The sequence below is a fragment of the Camellia sinensis genome, chromosome 3 (assembly GCF_055761805.1).
Source record: "Camellia sinensis isolate YWXY chromosome 3, ASM5576180v1, whole genome shotgun sequence".
In the NCBI taxonomy this organism is placed as follows: domain Eukaryota; kingdom Viridiplantae; phylum Streptophyta; class Magnoliopsida; order Ericales; family Theaceae; genus Camellia; species Camellia sinensis.
The window spans coordinates 8,701,031-8,722,700 of NC_138963.1; the positions used below are offsets into that span (position 1 = coordinate 8,701,031).

At 38.2% G+C, this 21,670-nt stretch overlaps 3 long non-coding RNA genes across 3 annotated transcripts in view; all 3 read right to left on the reverse strand.

Moving 5' to 3' along the window:
• Nucleotides 1-2,322: 2,322 nt before the first annotated feature.
• Nucleotides 2,323-21,670, reverse strand: part of LOC145822317 (uncharacterized) — a 39,418-nt gene continuing 20,070 nt past the window's right edge. The window contains exon 2 of the long non-coding RNA XR_014363425.1: nt 2,323-2,867. This is a non-coding gene — a long non-coding RNA (uncharacterized LOC145822317). The remainder of the gene's footprint in view (nt 2,868-21,670) is intronic.
• LOC145822316 (uncharacterized) lies at nt 3,598-6,167 on the reverse strand. The gene is made up of 3 exons (XR_014363424.1): nt 5,649-6,167; nt 4,640-4,697; nt 3,598-3,872 (listed from the first exon to the last, which is right to left on the reverse strand). It is a non-coding gene; the product is annotated as an uncharacterized LOC145822316 (long non-coding RNA).
• LOC145822315 (uncharacterized) lies at nt 9,749-12,200 on the reverse strand. Its single transcript, XR_014363423.1, has 3 exons — nt 11,826-12,200; nt 10,817-10,874; nt 9,749-10,049 (listed from the first exon to the last, which is right to left on the reverse strand). It is a non-coding gene; the product is annotated as an uncharacterized LOC145822315 (long non-coding RNA).

Consider the following 21,670-nt stretch of genomic DNA (forward strand, 5'->3'; position numbering starts at 1 on the left):
AAAAGTATGAGTTCTAACTCAATTACAAATAAAGCCCTAGGCTTGTATGTTACATGTACTAACAATGAAAAACAAATAACTGAAAATAGTCTTCAAAATCCAAGTCTTGCCAAGCTAAGTTCTTGGAGGTAGCTTATCACCTGAACCTGAAAATGATGTTCCCATATAGGGTGAGCCACAGCCCAGTAGAAATATACTAAACCAAATATAAGCAATGAATAAAGCAATAGCATTCAATAGATGGTTAACCAAGATAATCAATTACAACATTATCCAGTCTCATGACACTATTGTCAATGACACATTCCACTTTCCAACATTATCAATATGGCTCAGAACCTGGCCAAACTTACAACAGTGAATCATATATATCATATTCACATTCTTCCAATGTCAACAAACAAATGAGACTCAAGCTCAAATCAAAACACTTCATACTTCCAGATTGATACACATTTTAGTGTTGTATCAATAAAAACACTTCTATATAAATAAGCACACATAAAAGTGATGCTAATGGAGTCCATCCCCTATCTCCTCCCAAACAAAATCCGGTTTAGAGGTCCATCCCCTATCTTCCCCTAAACCGTGGAGTACATCCCCGATCTCCTCCCACACAAAAACAATGTATGTAAACACATAACATATACAACACACAATCAATACACATAATGGCTGTATTAATTCAACAATCAAAATTGATGACTTAATCAATGATTAATTTCAGTTATCCCTAATCCACATGCAGTGTCTACAACAATCACGGCTATCCTCCACCGATAGCCCAAAACAGTTATTTCTAAACTGAAAATAAATATAGCAACAATTCAATAGGCGAGTGATTTAAATTATCCAACTACGCCATTTAATCAATGAGTTCCTCAATTTCATGAATTAAACCAAATTCCCAATTCCCTTAAATTAATTATACAAATTAATTAATTAATACAACTAGGGTTTTTCCCAAAATTATCAAAGTAACCCCAACATATCAAAATATCAAAACTTAGAACAAAACTTATAAAATGGAGTAGGAAATCCCTACCTCGAAGAAAACAACCCAAATGGAGAAGACAGAGATGAATACCCAAATACCAATGTGCTCCAAATCGCCAAATGTTCAGATTAAATGAAAGCCCTCGACTCCCTCTATTTTTTTAATAAAGAAACTAGGGTAGAAACACGCTCTAAATAGATCAAACCTAAGAGAGAAGGTGAGTAGGGAGAGAGAGAAGTCGGACCTAGGGTTTGGAATCAAAAAGAAGATGAAAAAGACTGATCAAAACCCGCTGCTACGTATATAAACTGGACAGGCTCGCTCGAGCGAAGACTTGGTCGCTCGAGCGACCAGAAACAAGAAATCCTCGCTCGAGCAAAGAAAAATCTCGCTCGAGCCAAGAATGCAATGCTACAGGTCCATACTGGACGCAATCTCGAGCGAAGAACCAGCTCGAGCGAAGAACCAAAAACAACATCTCGCTCGAGCGACCAACTCCTCGCTCGAGTGAAGAACCAAAATTCTGGACAGCAACACTTGGTTTCTAAACCCAACCAACCTGAAACAAACCTGCCCAACACATCCTATAACTCCAAATAAGAAAATAAGGGACAACAACAACAATTATATAATGACAGAATCTACGGAACCTAAGTCCGGATACATTAATCAAATGGGAAAAGACCGGGGTCGCTATAGACGGGGAATTACTAATTGCTAAAATTATGTATGACCCACCTCCTTTATTTTGCTCCGTAATAGAGGGTGCCACAAATTTATTGCATTTTTTATTATAAAAGTAATTAATAAATAAACTTGCTGTCAAGCGTTAAGAAGTGGTCGTTAAAACCCTTGACCAGGTCTAAACGCAGAGCATGGATCCTCTCCTAATCAACTCATATTTTTATGATGGGATGTCAAAATTAATTTATGTGTTTCTCGATTGATTTTGAAACTTATGCACAACGTCTCTTTACGTAAATCGGATAAATCTCGAACATAGCATACATATATCAATTCAAAAAGTTGATAGCATCTAGTGTGAGTTGAACCTGAAACCTAAAGAGAGGATACTTCCCAACTCAAGTTATATTCACTAGGCCAACCCTTTGAGTTCATAGTCAACTCATTTAAATGCTAAATTATCTCTATTTATGGGTAGATTTTTAATAATGTTTTTTTCCCAAAACATCACAATTTAAAGTCGTTCACATCTAGCTTCTTTCTTTTTTTTTTCTTTTTTCTTTTTTTTTCCCTTGAAACCAACACCAAAACAAAAAATTATATTTATAAGATAGCACAAACTTTGTGTGTGTATGTGTGTGTTTTGGGGGCAAATAAGAACTTCATTGATAGGAAAAAAGTACAAACAGTTTTGAGTTGTTACAAACAGCCATAAGGTAACAACCAGCGGCCTAACTATGCAGCAGCAAATCAAAAAGAGAAGTAACCGCCAACAAAACAGAGCAAAACCACATCAAAACACCCCAAAAAAAAAGAAAAAAATTAAAGGAGGAAAAGCTATAAAAGATGCTACCGTAGTCTCTGGTGCCACCAAAAAAAAAAAGCAAAGGCTAAAAGGAGACCCGTGGTTAAGCAGCAAAGGCAGCAAGAGCTGTGGCACCAAAAAAAAAAAATAGCAAAGGCTAAAAGGAGACCCGTGCTTAAGCAGCAAAGGCAGCAAGAGCTGTGGCACCAAAAAGGGATATCTCATGAACCGAAGAAATCTCATAGCACTGTAGACACTGGACCTAGAGGAGAAAGGACACTGGACAAGGACGAGACTTCAAGAAGAATATCAGCCCGGCACATTAACATAGCTTCGAATTAAAGAACATCCTATTCAAGCACCAGAAAACTCCTCAACCACCTGCAAATAAAAAAACAGAAAAAGACACATGCACATGCGCGCGCACACACAAGAAATGGAAACAAAACAAGCCCGAAGCACTGAGGGAATTAATTACGAAGGGCCCGATTATGTAAAACATGAAAGTTTTACGATTTGCATAAGAAAAAATTAGGAGAAAAGATGAAGCTGAAAGTACTCCAACTGAATAAATCAGGAGGAAGGATCTTTATCGGAAGAGGAAAATCTCAAATCTGAGCCACTCCCAAGTGGTCCTTTTGGGAAAGGACATCCTTGTGGTAAAGAGGGATACTTACTCTCGGCTAGATAAGGGTAAAAATTTACAACTCTTTCACAGGAATGTGGTTGCCATTGTGTCAGTTAAGATTTACGGCAATAGATACATCAAGCTCTTGTTCAACAGAAGCTCACATGCAAAAAGCTAACCTTGAATTTGAAAAGAGGAATAGCAACATCCAAGACAACATACATACATGCATATTGGAAGATATTCGTATGGAGTCAAACCGGATTGGTTTTGATGGTGTAGAAATGAGATATGGAGAGGTCCAGACCATTATGCATTTAAGAAAAAAATGCATTGACCCAATCCCAAAATTCTGAAATAAAAAGCCATAGGAGTAAGGGTTCTTGTAGGTTAGTGTCACACCCCAAATCCGGGCATGACCGGCCTTGGCCCACAGGGACTTAGCCCAAGGCACACGTAAGCCTAAACACGAATCCAATCACATTGAACAACTGAACAATAGTCTAATAATAAATAACCAAAACTCAATCCAGACATGTCACAATTATAAACGGCAAAATCAACCGTAATAAAAAAACCATCCAAACTTATGGGATATAAACAACCCACCTATCAAAAATAATCCTAAATAAAACCCAATCACAAAGTATGCACAAAACTCGACAAAGCAACCTAAAAGAAAATTAAATAAATGCCCTAGAGGTCCATGCAATTGAGTCCCCGCTACGCCATGAGTCCACTCTAAGTCCATCTAACACCTGGAAATGGTAAACAACTAAGTCAGCTGATAGCTCAGTGAGTAGCAACATGGATAGTAAATACAGTTTTGAAAACAGGGTTCAATTCCAAAATAAGATAGATATCACAGAAACTAGATTGGCATACAGTTTGGTAAATACAATCTGTTTCAAAAAGAAGGTTCCACAGTTCAACACTTAAAATACTCATGTCTCGCAAGAACATGATAAACGACATTTTTCACTTAAAACAGATTATAACATGAACACCAATACTTTTCTGGGTACCAATAAAAACAAATAATCTGCCACACATTTCTCAGGCTATAAGCCTCGTTGGATCCAATACCGAACTAAGAGTCATCCTCAGGGTGGCACCTGGGCCTTTTCTCAAAGACGATCCGATTGAAGGTCACCTAGTTGTTTTTAAAGGTCTGTTCCTTACAATCGTTGAGCACTAGAGTCATCACGGCCCAACCCGGATCTGTTCCCTAGTGGCCAGAGTCACCACACACAGTGGAATAATTTCCCTGGACTAAATACACACATGGTCCCAATAATCAATACACATCAGTTTTCGCAAAACATGGTGGTTCATCATTATAAACATGAGACCAAAACAAATAGTTTACAGTATGCCAAGTTCACACGTGTTTTAGAAATAATTTGATTCAATTGATAATATAATAATTTATCAAAACAGTTTAATCATGAAACAATAATTTAATTTTTCCAACAGTTCAGGGTAAGGGAACATTTATAAAAATACGTAGCATGAAACTACTCACCTGAAACGAAATGATATAATCCTTGAATCGAATAGAGTGTAAAAGTCCAACTAGTGCCCTGAACGAAGTATATATAAAAAAAAAAAAAAACTACACGTCACAACTAATTTAAAATACTACAAAATAGGAACTAAGTAACCTCAACTAAAGCGCACTAACACGGCTCAACCCAACTCACCGTTACTCTTAAATATTAGCTAAGTTCATGTTCTTCAACGTTTAAAATCACCCAAGACATGGGTTCCGGTCAAAACTTAATTAATTGTGACTTTAAGATAAAACAGAATTTCAAACAAGCCTTCCCAACCTATTCGCTAACTTTGAAAATTACAAAAACCCACTCCACGCTATTCAAAAAATTCCAATAACCTCCAGATATGATCTAATGTATCCTAAGTTTCAAACCCAAATGGTTTCACTTGATTTGCTTATCAAAATAATTATCTACAATTTATTATATCCAAACAGGTTGTTTTCTGCAGCACTTTAAAGAAATTGACGGTTCTCTTAATATACACGAGCAATCAATGCAAGGCCAAAAATGTACGAAACTAGACTCGTAACCGGTTCTAATGACACTAATTTGATAATTTTTGGATTTATACCCAAAGAGAACAACACTCCCGAATTTACTATTTCGGACTAGTTTCCGGACAGATTTGAATACCTCAATTTATATGGATTTTGACTCCCAAAAATTAATGAAAAAAATTCAGATATACAATTCAATATGTAGTTGATCTACTATAAAAATTTCAGTTCAAAATTCATCCGTTTGATATGGTTTCTTGATTTTTAAAGTTTGTGATTCTGTGCAGAATTTTTGGACTAAGAATTACACCATTCTTTATACATGAATTTAACTCCTCAAATTTCTTAACAGTATATATATATATATACAAAATACATAAACCTACAACTTCTCCATCAATGATCTAAATAATAATAGAGTAAGAATAAAGAACAAAAACAAAGAAAAAAAAAAAAAAAAAAGAAGAAAGATACCTACCACACCCAAAAATTACTCCTTGTTTGCAATCCCCTTTTTTCTTCTTCTTTTCTCTCAAACTTCTTCCTCCCCGTGGCTGTTGTGGCTGCTGCTATAGAATGTATTAGGAACCTAGGGTTTTTCTTTTCTTTTCTTTGTTATACATAACATAAATGACTCTAAACAAAAATGTCCTTTGTTTTATTTTATTTTATTTTATCTCTCCATTAATTTAAATAAAATACAACTACTATTAGATCAAAATATGCTTACTAATTTGACACTTAATTTTATTTTATTTATTTATTTATTTTTTTAAATAATAAATCTTGCCTTTAAATTGAAGACTTTCACCATAAATTTATTTTAGGTTTTAAAATTAATTAAAAGACCCTCCAAATATTTAATTTGCACTTTAGAATTCACCATCAAAATATTTGAGATTGTAATATTATTATTATTATTATTTAATTATTTACTTAATTTTTTTATATTTGGGTCTTCACATTCTCCCCCACTAAAAGAAAAGTTTCGTCCTCGAAACTAACCTGAGTAAATCATGTGAATAGACGTGGGTACTTCTCGCTCATCTCGTCCTCGCGCTCCCAAGTCGCCTCTTCAACTAGATGATTACGCCACAATACCTTAACCAATTTAATGACCTTTGTACGCAACCTTTTCTCTTTCGAATCCAAAATCTGAACAGGTATCTCCTCATATGAAAAATCCTCTCTAATCTGAAGCGGCTCATAATCTGTCACATGCGACGGACTGTGCACATATTTCCTCAGCATAGACACGTGAAACACATTATACACTCTTGCCAACCTAGGGGGTAGAGCAACACGGTACGCAACCTCACCAACTTTCTCCAATACCTCAAATGGACCAATGTATCTAGGACTCAACTTTCCTTTCTTTCCAAACCTGATCACTCCTTTCCATGGTGATACTTTCAAGAATACCATATCCCCCTCATGAAACTCTAAGTCTCTCCTACGATGGTCAGCATAACTTTTTTGTTTACTCTGAGCAGTCAATAATCTCTCTCTAATGATTATAATTTTCTGTGTAGCATCCTCCACTAAATCAAGTCCCAACATTTGCCTCTTACCAACCTCATACCAGCACAAGGAGACCTACACTTCCTCACATACAAAGCCTCATAAGGAGTTACTCCCAAACTAGAATGATAATTATTATAATACGCATACTCCATGAGCGGCAAATAATCATCCCAATTACCTCTCCACTCCAAAGCATAAGCCCTCAATATATCCTCAAGGATTTGAATAGTCCTCTTCGATACCCCATCTGTCTAAGGGTGATAAGCTGAACTAAAATTTAACCAAGTACCAATAGCTGACTGTAACGCACCCCAAAACTTAGACACAAAACGAGGGTCCCGATCTGACACTATTGACACAGGTGCACCATGCAATCTAACAATCTCCTTCACATACAACTGTGCAAATTGAGCTAGAGAATAGGTCATCCATACTGCAATAAAATGTGCTGACTTGGTTAATCTATCAACAACTACCCAAACTGCATCGTGATTACTACTAGTATGAGGTAATCCACACACGAAGTCCATGGTAACATGATCCCACTTCCACTCCGGTATAGGTAAGGGTTGTAGTTTCCCCGCAGATTTCTGATGTTCTACTTTAACCTGTTGACACACCAAACACTGAGCCACAAATTTTGCAATATCTCCCTTTATACCATTCCACCAAAAATGTTCATAAAGATCCCGATACATCTTAGTACTTCCAGGATGAATGCTATAACTATAACTAGAACTATGTGCCTCCGTCATAATCTCCTTCCTCAAATCACCACCAACAGGAACAAAAATTCGGCCACAGAATCTAAGCAGCCCATCATCACTAACCACAAAGTCTACATGCTTACCCTCTACCATCTCTCCTTTAATACGCTCACACTGGGGGTCAATCTCCTGATCTAAACGAATCCGTTCTCTCAAGGTCAGTTGAACTATCAATTGACTATAATAAGCCCTATCACCAGGCATAACAACCTCAAGCCTCAAACGTCTAATGTCTTCCACCAAACAACTCTCAATAGACAAAGCAGCTACATCTCCAACTGCTACTTTCCTACTCAAGGCATCTACCACCACATTTGGCTTTCCCGGATGATACAAAATATTCATATCGTATCTTTTAACAACTCAAGCCATCTTTTTTTTTTTTTTTTTGCCTCAAATTTAGTTCCTTCTGTGTGAAAATATACTTCAAACTCTTATGATCAGTGTAAATCTCACACGACTCTCCATACAAATAATGTCGCCAGCTCTTAAGAGCGAAAATCACTATTGCTAACTCCAAGTCGTGCGTAGGATAATTTCTCTCATGTACTTTCAACTGTTGTGATGTATAAGTAATCTTCTTCCTATGCTGCATGGGCACACATCCTAAACCCTATCGTGAAGCATCGCTATAAATCACAAAACCACCACCATCAGTAGATAAGGCAAGGATTGGAGCTGATGTCAACCTCTGATTAAACTCTTGGAAGCTACACTCACAATCATCATTCCACTAAAACTTGACCCCTTTCCTAGTGAGATTGGTAAGTGGCAAAGCAATACGGGAGAATCCTTCCACAAACCGTCTATAATAACCAGCAAGCCCTAGAAGCTATGTACCTCCATCACCGAAGTAGGTCGTGGCCAATCAACAATTGCTGCTACCTTTGTGCTATCCACAAATACCCCATCTTTACTCCCACATGACCCAAAAAGAATACACTGCTCAACTAGAATTCACACTTCTTAAATTTTGCATACAGTCTCTTCTCTCTAAGGATCTAAAATACTACCCTCAAGTATTGCTCACGCACTGCTTTACTCCTCGAATAAATTAGGATATCATCAATAAACACCACCAAAAATTTATCCAGTTGCGGTTTAAATGCTCTGTTCATCAAATCCATGAATGCGGCGGGTGCATTTGTGAGACCAAAAGGTATCACCAAGAACTCAAAATGCCTATAACGGGTTCTAAAAGCGGTCTTGGGAATATCTTCATCCCTTACTTTCAACTAGTGATAGCCTAACCTCAAGTTAATCTTAGAGAATACCTAAGCTCCCTGAAATCGGTCCAACAGATCATCAATGCGTGGCAAAGGATACCTATTCTTCACTGTGACTTTGTTCAGTTCTCTATAATCAATACACAATCTCATAGACCCATCCTTCCTCTTCACAAACAACACAAGTGCTCTCCAAGGTGAAACACTAGGCCTAATAAAACCTTTGTCTAACAACTCCTATAACTGAGTTTGTAACTCCCTCAACTCCAATGGTGCCATTCTATAGGGTGCTTTAGAGATAGCTGTTGTATTAGGGGTCAAGTCAACGGAAAATTCGACCTCACGGTCAGGAGGAAGACCAGGTAGATCCTTTAGAAAAACATCAACACATCACTTACTACAGGAAACTCCTCTAACTTCTACTCTGGTTGTTCGATACTCACCACACAAGCTAAATAATCATGACACCCTTTACTTAACATTCGATTAGCCTAAAGGAAAGAAGTAAAACAGATAGAAGACCATTTCCTATCCCCCTGAAAGAAAAACTCAAGTTGTCCCAACATAGCAAAAACTACCCCCATTCTAAAACAATCAATAGAAGCATGATGCTTCGTCAACAAATCTATCTCCAAAATCACATCAAAATCATTCATCTCTAAAGAAATCAAATCCGCTGGAAAAATCCTACCATCCATCTTTATCTCACAAGATCTACAAACATCTCCCAATACTACTATTTCTCCTAATACTACTGTTCCACCTAATGGAGTAGACAAGGTAATACAAACATCAAAGGCTCACCAGGAATAGACAATCCAAATAGATATCCAGGTACTAACTCTTAATCTCCAAAACGAAATCAAGAACGATTCAACACAAGCTTAAACAAAACTAACTTAACCAAACACTACTAAGGACTATAGGGACTCGGACCTCGTCTAAATGATGAAATGCAAGATATGTGACTCGATAAACTACAGCTCTGATACCACAATTGTCACACCCCAAATCCGGGCATGACCGGCCTTGGCCCACAGGGACTTAGCCCAAGGCACACGTAAGCCTAAACACGAATCCAATCACATTAAACAACTGAACAATAGTCTAATAATAAATAACCAAAACTCAATCCAGACATGTCACAATTATAAACGGCAAAATCAACCGTAATAAAAAAACCATCCAAACTTATGGGATATAAACAACCCACCTATCAAAAATAATCCTAAATAAAACCCAATCACAAAGTATGCACAAAACTCGACAAAGCAACCTAAAAGAAAATTAAATAAATGCCCTAGAGGTCCATGCAATTGAGTCCCCGCTACGCCATGAGTCCACTCTAAGTCCATCTAACACCTGGAAATGGTAAACAACTAAGTCAGCTGATAGCTCAGTGAGTAGCAACATGGATAGTAAATACAGTTTTGAAAACAGGGTTCAATTCCAAAATAAGATAGATATCACAGAAACTAGATTGGCATACAGTTTGGTAAATACAATCTGTTTCAAAAAGAAGGTTCCACAGTTCAACACTTAAAATACTCATGTCTCGCAAGAACATGATAAACGACATTTTTCACTTAAAACAGATTATAACATGAACACCAATACTTTTCTGGGTACCAATAAAAACAAATAATCTGCCACACATTTCTCAGGCTATAAGCCTCGTTGGATCCAATACCGAACTAAGAGTCATCCTCAGGGTGGCACCTGGGCCTTTTCTCAAAGACGATCCGATTGAAGGTCACCTAGTTGTTTTTAAAGGTCTGTTCCTTACAATCGTTGAGCACTAGAGTCATCACGGCCCAACCCGGATCTGTTCCCTAGTGGCCAGAGTCACCACACACAGTGGAATAATTTCCCTGGACTAAATACACACATGGTCCCAATAATCAATACACATCAGTTTTCGCAAAACATGGTGGTTCATCATTATAAACATGAGACCAAAACAAATAGTTTACAGTATGCCAAGTTCACACGTGTTTTAGAAATAATTTGATTCAATTGATAATATAATAATTTATCAAAACAGTTTAATCATGAAACAACAATTTAATTTTTCCAACAGTTCAGGGTAAGGGAACATTTATAAAAATACGTAGCATGAAACTACTCACCTGAAACGAAATGATATAATCCTTGAATCGAATAGAGTGTAAAAGTCCAACTAGTGCCCTGAACGAAGTATATATAAAAAAAAAAAAAAACTACACGTCACAACTAATTTAAAATACTATAAAATAGGAACTAAGTAACCTCAACTAAAGCGCACTAACACGGCTCAACCCAACTCACCGTTACTCTTAAATATTAGCTAAGTTCATGTTCTTCAACGTTTAAAATCACCCAAGACATGGGTTCCGGTCAAAACTTAATTAATTGTGACTTTAAGATAAAACAGAATTTCAAACAAGCCTTCCCAACCTATTCGCTAACTTTGAAAATTACAAAAACCCACTCCACGCTATTCAAAAAATTCCAATAACCTCCAGATATGATCTAATGTATCCTAAGTTTCAAACCCAAATGGTTTCACTTGATTTGCTTATCAAAATAATTATCTACAATTTATTATATCCAAACAGGTTGTTTTCTGCAGCACTTTAAAGAAATTGACGGTTCTCTTAATATACACGAGCAATCAATGCAAGGCCAAAAATGTACGAAACTAGACTCGTAACCGGTTCTAATGATACTAATTTGATAATTTTTGGATTTATACCCAAAGAGAACAACACTCCCGAATTTACTATTTCGGACTAGTTTCCGGACAGATTTGAATACCTCAATTTATATGGATTTTGACTCCCAAAAATTAATGAAAAAAATTCAGATATACAATTCAATATGTAGTTGATCTACTATAAAAATTTCAGTTCAAAATTCATCCGTTTGATATGGTTTCTTGATTTTTAAAGTTTGTGATTCTGTGCAGAATTTTTGGACTAAGAATTACACCATTCTTTATACATGAATTTAACTCCTCAAATTTCTTAACAGTATATATATATATATACAAAATACATAAACCTACAACTTCTCCATCAATGATCTAAATAATAATAGAGTAAGAATAAAGAACAAAAACAAAGAAAAAAAAAAAAAAAGAAGAAGAAAGATACCTACCACACCCAAAAATTACTCCTTGTTTGCAATCCCCTTTTTTCTTCTTCTTTTCTCTCAAACTTCTTCCTCCCCGTGGCTGTTGTGGCTGCTGCTATAGAATGTATTAGGAACCTAGGGTTTTTCTTTTCTTTTCTTTGTTATACATAACATAAATGACTCTAAACAAAAATGTCCTTTGTTTTATTTTATTTTATTTTATCTCTCCATTAATTTAAATAAAATACAACTACTATTAGATCAAAATATGCTTACTAATTTGACACTTAATTTTATTTTATTTATTTATTTATTTTTTTAAATAATAAATCTTGCCTTTAAATTGAAGACTTTCACCATAAATTTATTTTAGGTTTTAAAATTAATTAAAAGACCCTCCAAATATTTAATTTGCACTTTAGAATTCACCATCAAAATATTTGAGATTGTAATATTATTATTATTATTATTTAATTATTTACTTAATTTTTTTATATTTGGGTCTTCACAGTTAGGATCAATTTATAAGAGGATACAATTCCATAAAGAGGTGAGTTGGGGTCTGGAATGTAGTCCTAATGTAACAAAGATTGAGAATTATGAGGCAATGGATGTCACCAAATCACTTTTGAGCCCATTGCAAGTTGCCTTGTCTCGAAAGCGTGGGTTGGAGCTATTACCCAAGGTTTCACTAACAAAAAGCACAAAAGAGAGAGCATCATTACCCAAGGTTTCACTAAGAAAAAGCACAAAAGAGAGAGCATTATTACCCAAGGTTTCACTAAAAAAAGCACAAAAGAGAGAGCATTATTACCCAAGGTTTCACTAAGAAAAAGCACAAAAGAGAGCATAATTAAAGATGGCTACAGTGATCCAGCAGTAAAACTTCTCAGCGTTTTAGTGGCCAAAATGTGGGACATAACAACATTTATAATATCGGGCTACATTGTCCTTGTATACCCAAGATGATGCTATCTAGCTTATACCTAGATCAATATCAAAATGAAATCATATTTTAAGTTGGTATTTACTTTAAATAAGGAATTTCACTTCCTCTAAATATTATTCAGTTTGAATAAGTAGTTTGGAGTAATTCACTTAGCGGGCTTGAAAATAAAGAAGAGAAAACGGACAAGTATAATCTGTGTTGAAAATTTTTGTTTCATTTGAAGCCAACTAGTTTACAAGAATAAAATTAAGAAACAGTGTAAAAAATGCTCAAGACGCAACAATCTTACTAGTAGATCATAACCAACAAAAGCATCAAATGAAAGACATTCAAGTTTATCATTAACTTACAAATGCAATTCCATACAAGTTATTTAATAATAGAAGCAGCAGTCCACTAGCCAGGGTTTGAAGTCAAATGCCATTCCATGGTTACATTGTATTATTATCAATTGTTTGTTCTCAAAGCTCTTCCTCCCTTTCCACTTGCCTCCGTATTAACAGAATTTAACAAGGGATAATAACTTCTTCTTTTTTATCATTTTCACTTCCATTTTTTTTTTTTTTGGGTCTTATATCTCGTTTGGGAGTAGGTTATTTTAGTAAGTTTTTAATTTTTAATAAAAAGATGTACGAAAAAATAAAAAGAAAGATATAACATCTTATAATAATTTTTTTACTTTTTAATTAAAATATGTAACTGACAAACGTAATCTAAGTATCAAAGTTAACAACAATAAGGGAAGTTGGCAGAAGATGTTAATGGCTTAATGGCTTAATGGCTTTAAATTTACATAGTTGTATCAGAAGCTTACATTGATAGAGAAAAACAGTGTAGAACAAAGAAAATAAAAATCTCAGATCCACACTCGATGATGGTCATATTACTGTCATCTCTCTCTCTTGTCAAATACTTTGATAGCATGTCCTAATAAACTTTAATAATTATGTCATTAAAAAGCTTCCTGTCCAATTGAAGCACCAAACGAAAGTTAGTTTACCTCTCTCCTCACTTAGTAGCCATTTGTTGGTAACCGCACAATTTTTAATTATAACTAGTCATTTTCAGTCACTCACATCCTATTTTACCAATCGTTTCACGTACAACAACTTTATATTGAAATCATACCATAAGAGAAAGTAGATGCACAATCTTTCTTTTACCTTCGTGACATCAAATTTAAACCAAGGTGAGCCTTGATGCTTCGGTATTGTATTGTTTTTTTATTTTTTTTATGATTTTTCATATTTGATTATGAATAATCTTTTCTAGTTTCTTTTTGATCGATTGAGAGAACAGATACAAGATAAACCCCCCAAAAAAGGGGTCTTTTGAACCATGCTCCATATTATGACCCAAAAAAAGGTATACTCTATACGACAAAACCATCAAATCCAAAGTTTAGCACCCTCCAACTTCTTCCATTGTTCCACTATTAAACACTTTATATAGACTTTCCCATTTGTTGTCTGACCATTAGTCCATCTAAACATACTACTTGCAACTATGTTCATATCACGGAGATGTTTTTTTACTACCCCAAAAATATATTCGACTGTTGATTTTTGACCATACAATCAAACGAAGAACTTAGTTGCAGAGCATCGATAGAATAGATTAAGTCCAACAATATGTACAAGAAGATGAGAATCCGACGGTGGTTCGTCCACCTGGAGGTATTTCGATGATTAAGTCAGTAATCAATATCTCTTAAAGATAGCAAATTGTACTTAAACTCACAAGAAGAAACTTACTTCAGACCCACAAGGGTGCCTTGCTTTTATAATCAGCATTGACCTAATCCCCCTAAAAGTCTCACTTCAATGGACTCAGGCTCCATACTCATCATGAACCTTCATCTAGATAAAGATAAACTCTTCTTGAGACTTATCTCTATCCAAATTGAGGTCCTCCCCTGTTCTAGGACTTCTGTCCCTTATCTGCTTATCTCAAACTCTGATATCTCCACAGATAACCTCGGCCTAGCCGAGATCATCTCAGCACATGACCAAGCCACGTGGCACCTCAGGGGACACTTCGACGTCACCTTAGCCACGTGCTGCCATTTACAAAAAATGTCCCACAACTGCCCCCTAGGTTCTATTACCTCAGCAACCTGAGGTAATGGAACCTACATCGTTTGTCCATATAGCACATCGACTAAAAATTCATTTCTCTTTTTGACTGATATCATAACTCATCAGCTTCAGCAAATCCAGGACTCAGCTGTCCACTTTCCCAAGACTCGAGAACCAAGAACTCAGTTCTTTAAGCATCTCATCCGAGGTTGCTCCTCCAGCCGTGGTTATGGCCTCATTACTTTAGGAATTGCAAGAGTTCTTAACTGTGCATGAGCTATCGCGCACAGTCTTTCCAACCATTTCATATACGTGTCCTTTCCTTAGTAATTCGTACTTGACACACGCTATTAGGGCGCGTCATTTCTGCCCACACCGCTTGACAAGCACGTCGTCCAAGGCATCTCATTACGTTTTGCTGTCTTTTCACATTTTTGACAAAACTTCTCCTTTCTCTATCTGCCTATTCATTTCGCATTCTCGCATTCTCTCTTTTAGTCAAGATTTTCTCTCTCTGCATTCCCAAAAACCTCTATTGTTGCGTTCACGAGCTCTTTGTACCCATTCGGTTCACCACTTTCGGCGAGGCATTCCCTGTTCTAATTCATTTACCGTCGTCGTCAAACTTTGACGATCATTGCTCCGTCGTCATTTTCCCGACAGGACTCAGTAAGTTCTCTAATTTCCTCATTTTTTCTTTTAATTTTCCAGTGTTCTTGAGTGTGATACTGTTATGAATATTGTTTTGCATATCTCTTGCTTCTTGAATTCTTTATTCATTCCCTGATTCAAATTGCCATTTTTAGACATTGCAAATCAATTCTGGTTCTTGACTCTGTTTTACCGTTCTTCGTTACTTTGGCTTTATACTGTATCTGTGTGTTGCCATTTGAATCGGTGTTACCTCTATACACTTTCTATATTCTTGCATCTCTATTGCTTTCTTGATTCTGAATCATGCTTTTTTCTTTCTGTTGTTTTTGCTTTGTTTCCAAATTTTTGCCTTTGATTCTTGTTTCGGTACATTTAGGTTTGGGATTTGTTAGAAATCACATTCTTAGGAAAATTGAACCAAATTCCCCTTAGATCTTCAAAACCTTTGCCCCAGTGCCTATTTAGGGTTTAGCCGAGGTCTTCAAAACAATACCAATCATTTTTTTCTGAAATCTTGTACCAACTTCATTAATCCGACATCATGGGTATGTTTAGGTAGAGAGTAGACACCCCAGCCAAACAAGAGTACTTCCGACAAGAATTCTCCATCCCAACCGACGTTCAACTCAGGTTGGCTGGGGAAAAGGACTCTATCATGCCTGATGAAGATTTCATGCCCTTCCCAGTAGTTGCCTTCATAGAATGTGGACTCAGCTTTCTTTTCGACACCCTCTTTAGGGAAGTCCTCAACTACTACAAACTTAATCCCACGTAGCTAGCCATCAATTCCTATAGGTTTATCAATGGTATAATCGCCCTAGCACGCTGAGAAAAGGCTAGGATTACACTAGCCGATATCCAATTCTGTTACACAATGTGTGGCCTTAAGTCTGAAAAATGTTACATATATTACCTCAAGCCCAAATCCACCGCCTACAAACTTATAGTCGACCTCCTAGACTCTAACAAGGGTGTTGGAGATAGTTACTTGATCATCTCGGGCAACTGGGAGTTTGCGCCTGATAATGATCTCCATCTCTTTCCTCTGCGTCGAGCAGTGTTTAAAGAGGGTGATGGTAAAAATTGGGTCATCTCATAACTTACCTTTACTAAGACTAGCTAGTTCATCTATTTGTACTAATGTCTTCTTTTTGTTTCTGCTTTGCAGCTCTTCCCCAGCCATCAAAGGATTTTCGCCAAACTTTCCGCCCCAGCCCTGATCTGAAAAGGCTTCTAGGTTTGGATATTAATAAGTGCAAAGCCCCTTAGCTACTTGATTATATCCTGACCTACAAGTCTACTTTGCCCGACGTTCTCTGTCGAAGTAAGACTCCCCTATCAACAACCACCCCACTAGTTGCTTCATTGCCAAAACAAGACCAGGCCTCGTCCCCAGATCTAGTAGAGCAACCCTATACCTCTGCCCCTTAGTTGATCCCACAATCTCAGCGTCAATGTTGACACCAAGCCCTCTAAACGCTCCAGTCGACAGAACTCGTAGCCATAAACGCCGAGATTCTGAGGCATTGACTTACGATCTAGCTAATCCTCCAATTGCCCTTCCTACAATCCACTTCGTGTCCAAGCTTCGCTTCTTTCTGAGTAACTGAGAACACAAAATGGCAAGCTACCGAGCGGTGTGCTGCCCGAAAAACCTTCCGACGATCAAGTTAGCACACTAAGAGAGAAAAATAAAAGAGAGACAAAGGGGTAGGTAGCTCTAATCACCAGATGTTCCAGACCTATGTATGGATACGCAACACCGTTTATATAGTTCCTGCACGTTCCTCTCTGTCTGTCCTCCTCCTGACACATGGATATGTTTCCCTCTTACCTTCTTCCACGTGTAAGGGCAAATTCTGCCAAACACCGAATGTCAATACCACCCAACGGTATTGACACGTAGGGAGGACGACGGAATCTTTCTCCAGTAATCAAATTATGCTACATAGCACACCCTACTGAGCTATACCAAGTACGGTACCACAATCCTTCTTCAGGGCTACGCTATCTATTCGGTCTCATCGAACAAACCCATTCATGGTCCCAGCCGAGCTCCGTAATCCACAACGAGCGCCTGCACGGTTGAATCTGACATTCTGGGGACGAATTTTGTCCTCCGAAAATGCACATCCTTAAACCGGGCTAGCCTCTTGCCGTTAACTTGTTCGGGCTGTGTCTTCGGTTGTATGCGTGTCTTACATCAGACCGTATTTAGACCCCGGTGTGGCACGCATCTTTATTTCATTCGAGTAAAAACCTTGGCTAAGGCTCACACCAGCTCGGCCATTTTAGACCTTAAATCTCTCTCTCAATTGCCCCTTAATTCTGTCAGCGCTAGCATGACTGGGATTACACTTATAGGCTGAGCTCGTTTTCCTGCTTGGTCATCCATTATTCTGGACCAATTTGCTATCTTCGACCGTGCTAATTCTCATGCGCGGTCCCACGACCTGTCTAGTTGACGATTTAGTTTTTCAACTTGTCTTTTCAAGACTGGCATTGGTCTCGTCATGGACACGTGTCGTTTACCTATTGGCCCCGTACCGCCCATCTAGCTGTCCCACACCATCTCCTCATATTCAAATTTTGCCACCTATTCCCATTCTATACACATAACCTTTTCACTTCTCCTTCACCTTTCACTATTCACCTTCTTCATCACTGACGACTAAGAGCAACAACGTGCCAACCTCCTAGTTTTTTACATTCTTTGCCTGAATCGAAGCATCCTCTTGGTGGATTTGGCGTTGTCGTGATCACCAGAGACTCACCAGTCGACTGAGACGTTGATTAAAGCTTCCCTTCGTAAGTTCTTTATACTTCATCCTCTCGTCATTTTTCTTCGAAATGACATGGTAATAACATGAAACATAAAGAAAATAGGGTAGAATCAAACAAACTAGCGCTCTGTTTGATCATTTGTACTGGGAAATCCTCGTATTTCTCATTTTTTACCACTGTTCATCGCCTTTTGAGATGAATAGGGGCAAATTTGGGTCAGACTAGGAAAAAAGTGTTATCTTGATCTAAAAATGCCAATTGACTGGGAAAACATAGTGTTTATTAAGTTAGAGTAAAAAAATTGAGCTACCAAATGCACTAGGTCACGCAACCGGGCTAATATCTGGTCCTTTTGAGCGTTCGAGCTTGGTTTCATTAAACCATAACGACCGAGCTGTAATCGCGCTCGATCTGACCGAGCTAAAATCAAGCACATTTGCGTGACCGCACTACCACTTACACTTGGTTTTTAACTACAGAGTCCTAGAAGACCAGGTACACCAACACTAGGGCTCTCAAAGACTGAGCAGCCATCAGGCACAACTTTGCCAAATTAATTCTGCCAGGCTAAACAAATCGGCCTCCCATAAGGCACTATCGCTTCCTTGTAAACATGCCAGGTGCACTGGTTGCGTTTCGAGAGGAGTACAGCTCCCAGCCAATGTACACTTAGAGCTCAATGAAGAGGACATAAACCCGTGGGGCAGATTGGAGTCCTACCTTTTTACCGTGCTGAGCATAGTCGAAGGGGGACTACGTTTTCCAATGCAGCCCTTAATTTGTGAATTTCTAAGACACACTGGACTAGCTCCCACATAAGTTTCCACCAATACATACCAAATCATAAACGGAGTAGCCGAGCTGAACCACCAGCTTGGTCTGAATCTGGGCCTGGCCAAGATATTGCGCCAATACACACTCGGTCACACGACAGACAAGTATAATTATTACTTGAAAATAAGGTCGGGCCAAGAACGTCTAGTAATCGGTACTCCGGACAAAGATATGTACGATGATGACTTGTTCTGGGTGTCTAGCAATTATGAGACCGCCGATGTGTATATAAGCAAAGACTTTGGTAAATCATGTAAGTCGCGCTCCTTGACCGGTCAAGTTATCTAACTTTATCATTCTGTGCTAACCGACTTCTTTTTGCAGCCATTGAAGAGTTACAAGCCAACTATCTTCGTCCAAATGAAGAGGCGATTAGGGTCGCACTAAGGTATCGACACCGGGATTGCCACAAGCTTCTCGGTTATGTACCGAGCTATCGCTACTCAGCTCCTCACAAAAGCAAAGTCACAAACTTTCTGTGAGCTCCTTCTCCACCACCAGATCTAACACTTCTAGATGTGCCCATAATCAGATTGATCGAGGAACAAGAAATGGTAAAGAAGAGCCGAATCAAGAACCTTATCATCGCCACCTCCACCGAGCTGTCGAGCAATCCACCACCTGTACCTACTACCGGTCAGAGTTCAGGGACCGTGATTGCCTTGGCTTCCACGACTGCTCCACACGCTGAACAACACAGGGATAATAAATGGGCCGCTCGGCTGATTCGTCTGCCGAGCTTGTGGTTGAGCTAAGCACCAAACAGCCGGTACAGAATGTTGAGCCGACGCCTCCATGGAAGCTCGAGTTCAAGCACTATAGTAAAGAGATCCCGGCTAACACTTCAGTTAAAGGAGATAAGGAGCATCTTTTGGCTTTTGATTTGTCAAAAGTGTTGCTACTGTCGAGCGATGTGACCGGGAGCGATCATGTTCCTGACACCCGACTCGTAAAATCTACTGTCAAGTCTATGACTAGGGTATGATTCGAAATTTCGTCAAGTCTTTGCTTGGTTGATTTCTTGGCATAGGCTAACTTTCCTCTGATTTCTTGCAGGCTATCCAAAAACAACACCTCGTCATGGACTGTGTTGTCAACTTGCGTCATAAAGTGACCGAGCTGAATAACGCTGGTAAGAACGTTTCGGCCAACCTTGGTCGAGCTAAGGCCTGGCTTGAAATTGCCAGTGCCAACAATGTCAGGCTTTTTGGCTAGCTTGGTAGGGCCGAGCAAGAGAGGGATGCACTCCGTGCCGAGCTGGAGGAGTTAAAGAAAGCGAGGCAGAAAGACATAGATAAGGCCAATAATCTCAGCTTCATGGAGGCCGAGGAGAACTACATTAAATAGGTTGAAGCCACCAAGGACATCTTCTTCAAGTTCGGTTGGAAGGAAGCCTATGAAAAACTCAGCTAAGGATCTGAAACCGAGGTTTTCACCTCTCCTCCCCTCGCTTTCCTGCCAGTCTATATGGTGCCTTACGCAAACGACGTCTTCAACTCGTTGCAAAAGAAGGCCAAGGAAGGACGTAGTCAAAAGGAGATTGGCCAAAAGGAGGCCAGTGACAAAGAAAGGATTGCTGTGGTCGACCTGGAAACCGCCTCAAATGGAGTCGGAGATGAGTTCGCCGACCTCTCCCCCTTAGTCTAGTTTTCAATTCTCTGCCTTTTTTGTTTTGAACTTTTGTAACCGGGCTGGTTACCCGAACTCTTGTACTTGCAATCTCAATCAATGAAAATTTTTACGATTTTTGTTGCTTGAAATTACATTATGTTCCTTCTTTGCAACCGTGCAATATTCTTTGAACAAAGTATCCACTCCATTAGTTGGGCAAAACACCTCAGTTGAAAGATTTGAGCTGAACAATTCATCAACTTTTTTAGCCGGGAGAATACCTCGGCTAGAAGTTTTGAGTTGAACAATTCAACAATTCTTTCAGTCGGGCAAAATCACCTCAGCTAAAAGCTTTGAATTAGACAGTTCAACAATTCTTTCAACTGGGCAAATTCTTCTTGGCTAAAAGCTTTGAGTTGAACAATTCATCAACTCTTTTAGCTGGGTAAATTCTCCACGGCTAAAATCTTGAGTTGAACAATTCGTCAACTCTTTTAGTCGGGCAAATTCTCCACAGCTAAAATCTTGAGTTGAACAATTCATCAACTCTTTTAGTCGGGCAAAATACCTCGGCTAAAAGTTTTGAATTGAACAATTCAACCATTCTTTCAACTGGAAAAAATCACCTCAGCTAAAAGCTTTGAGTTGAATAATTTATCAACTTTTTTAGTCGAGTAAATTCTCTTCGGCCACAAGTACTGGGTTGAACTATTCATCAACTCTTTCGGCCGGGCAAAATCACCTCGGCTGGGAGACCGTTGCCCCCGGTCCACAGCAATCCACAAATCACGACAAAATTTCTAAGTACAAAATTCGAATTCATTTCCTTTGTATACACATTTCATAAATCCTTGATGTAGCTGAAAGAATTACATTAAAGAGTAGTGGGGTATGACTGCCTCCTGCAAAAGTTACATTGAAAGTTTAAACTAAAAATAATGTGGGTGTTTGGGAAGTGG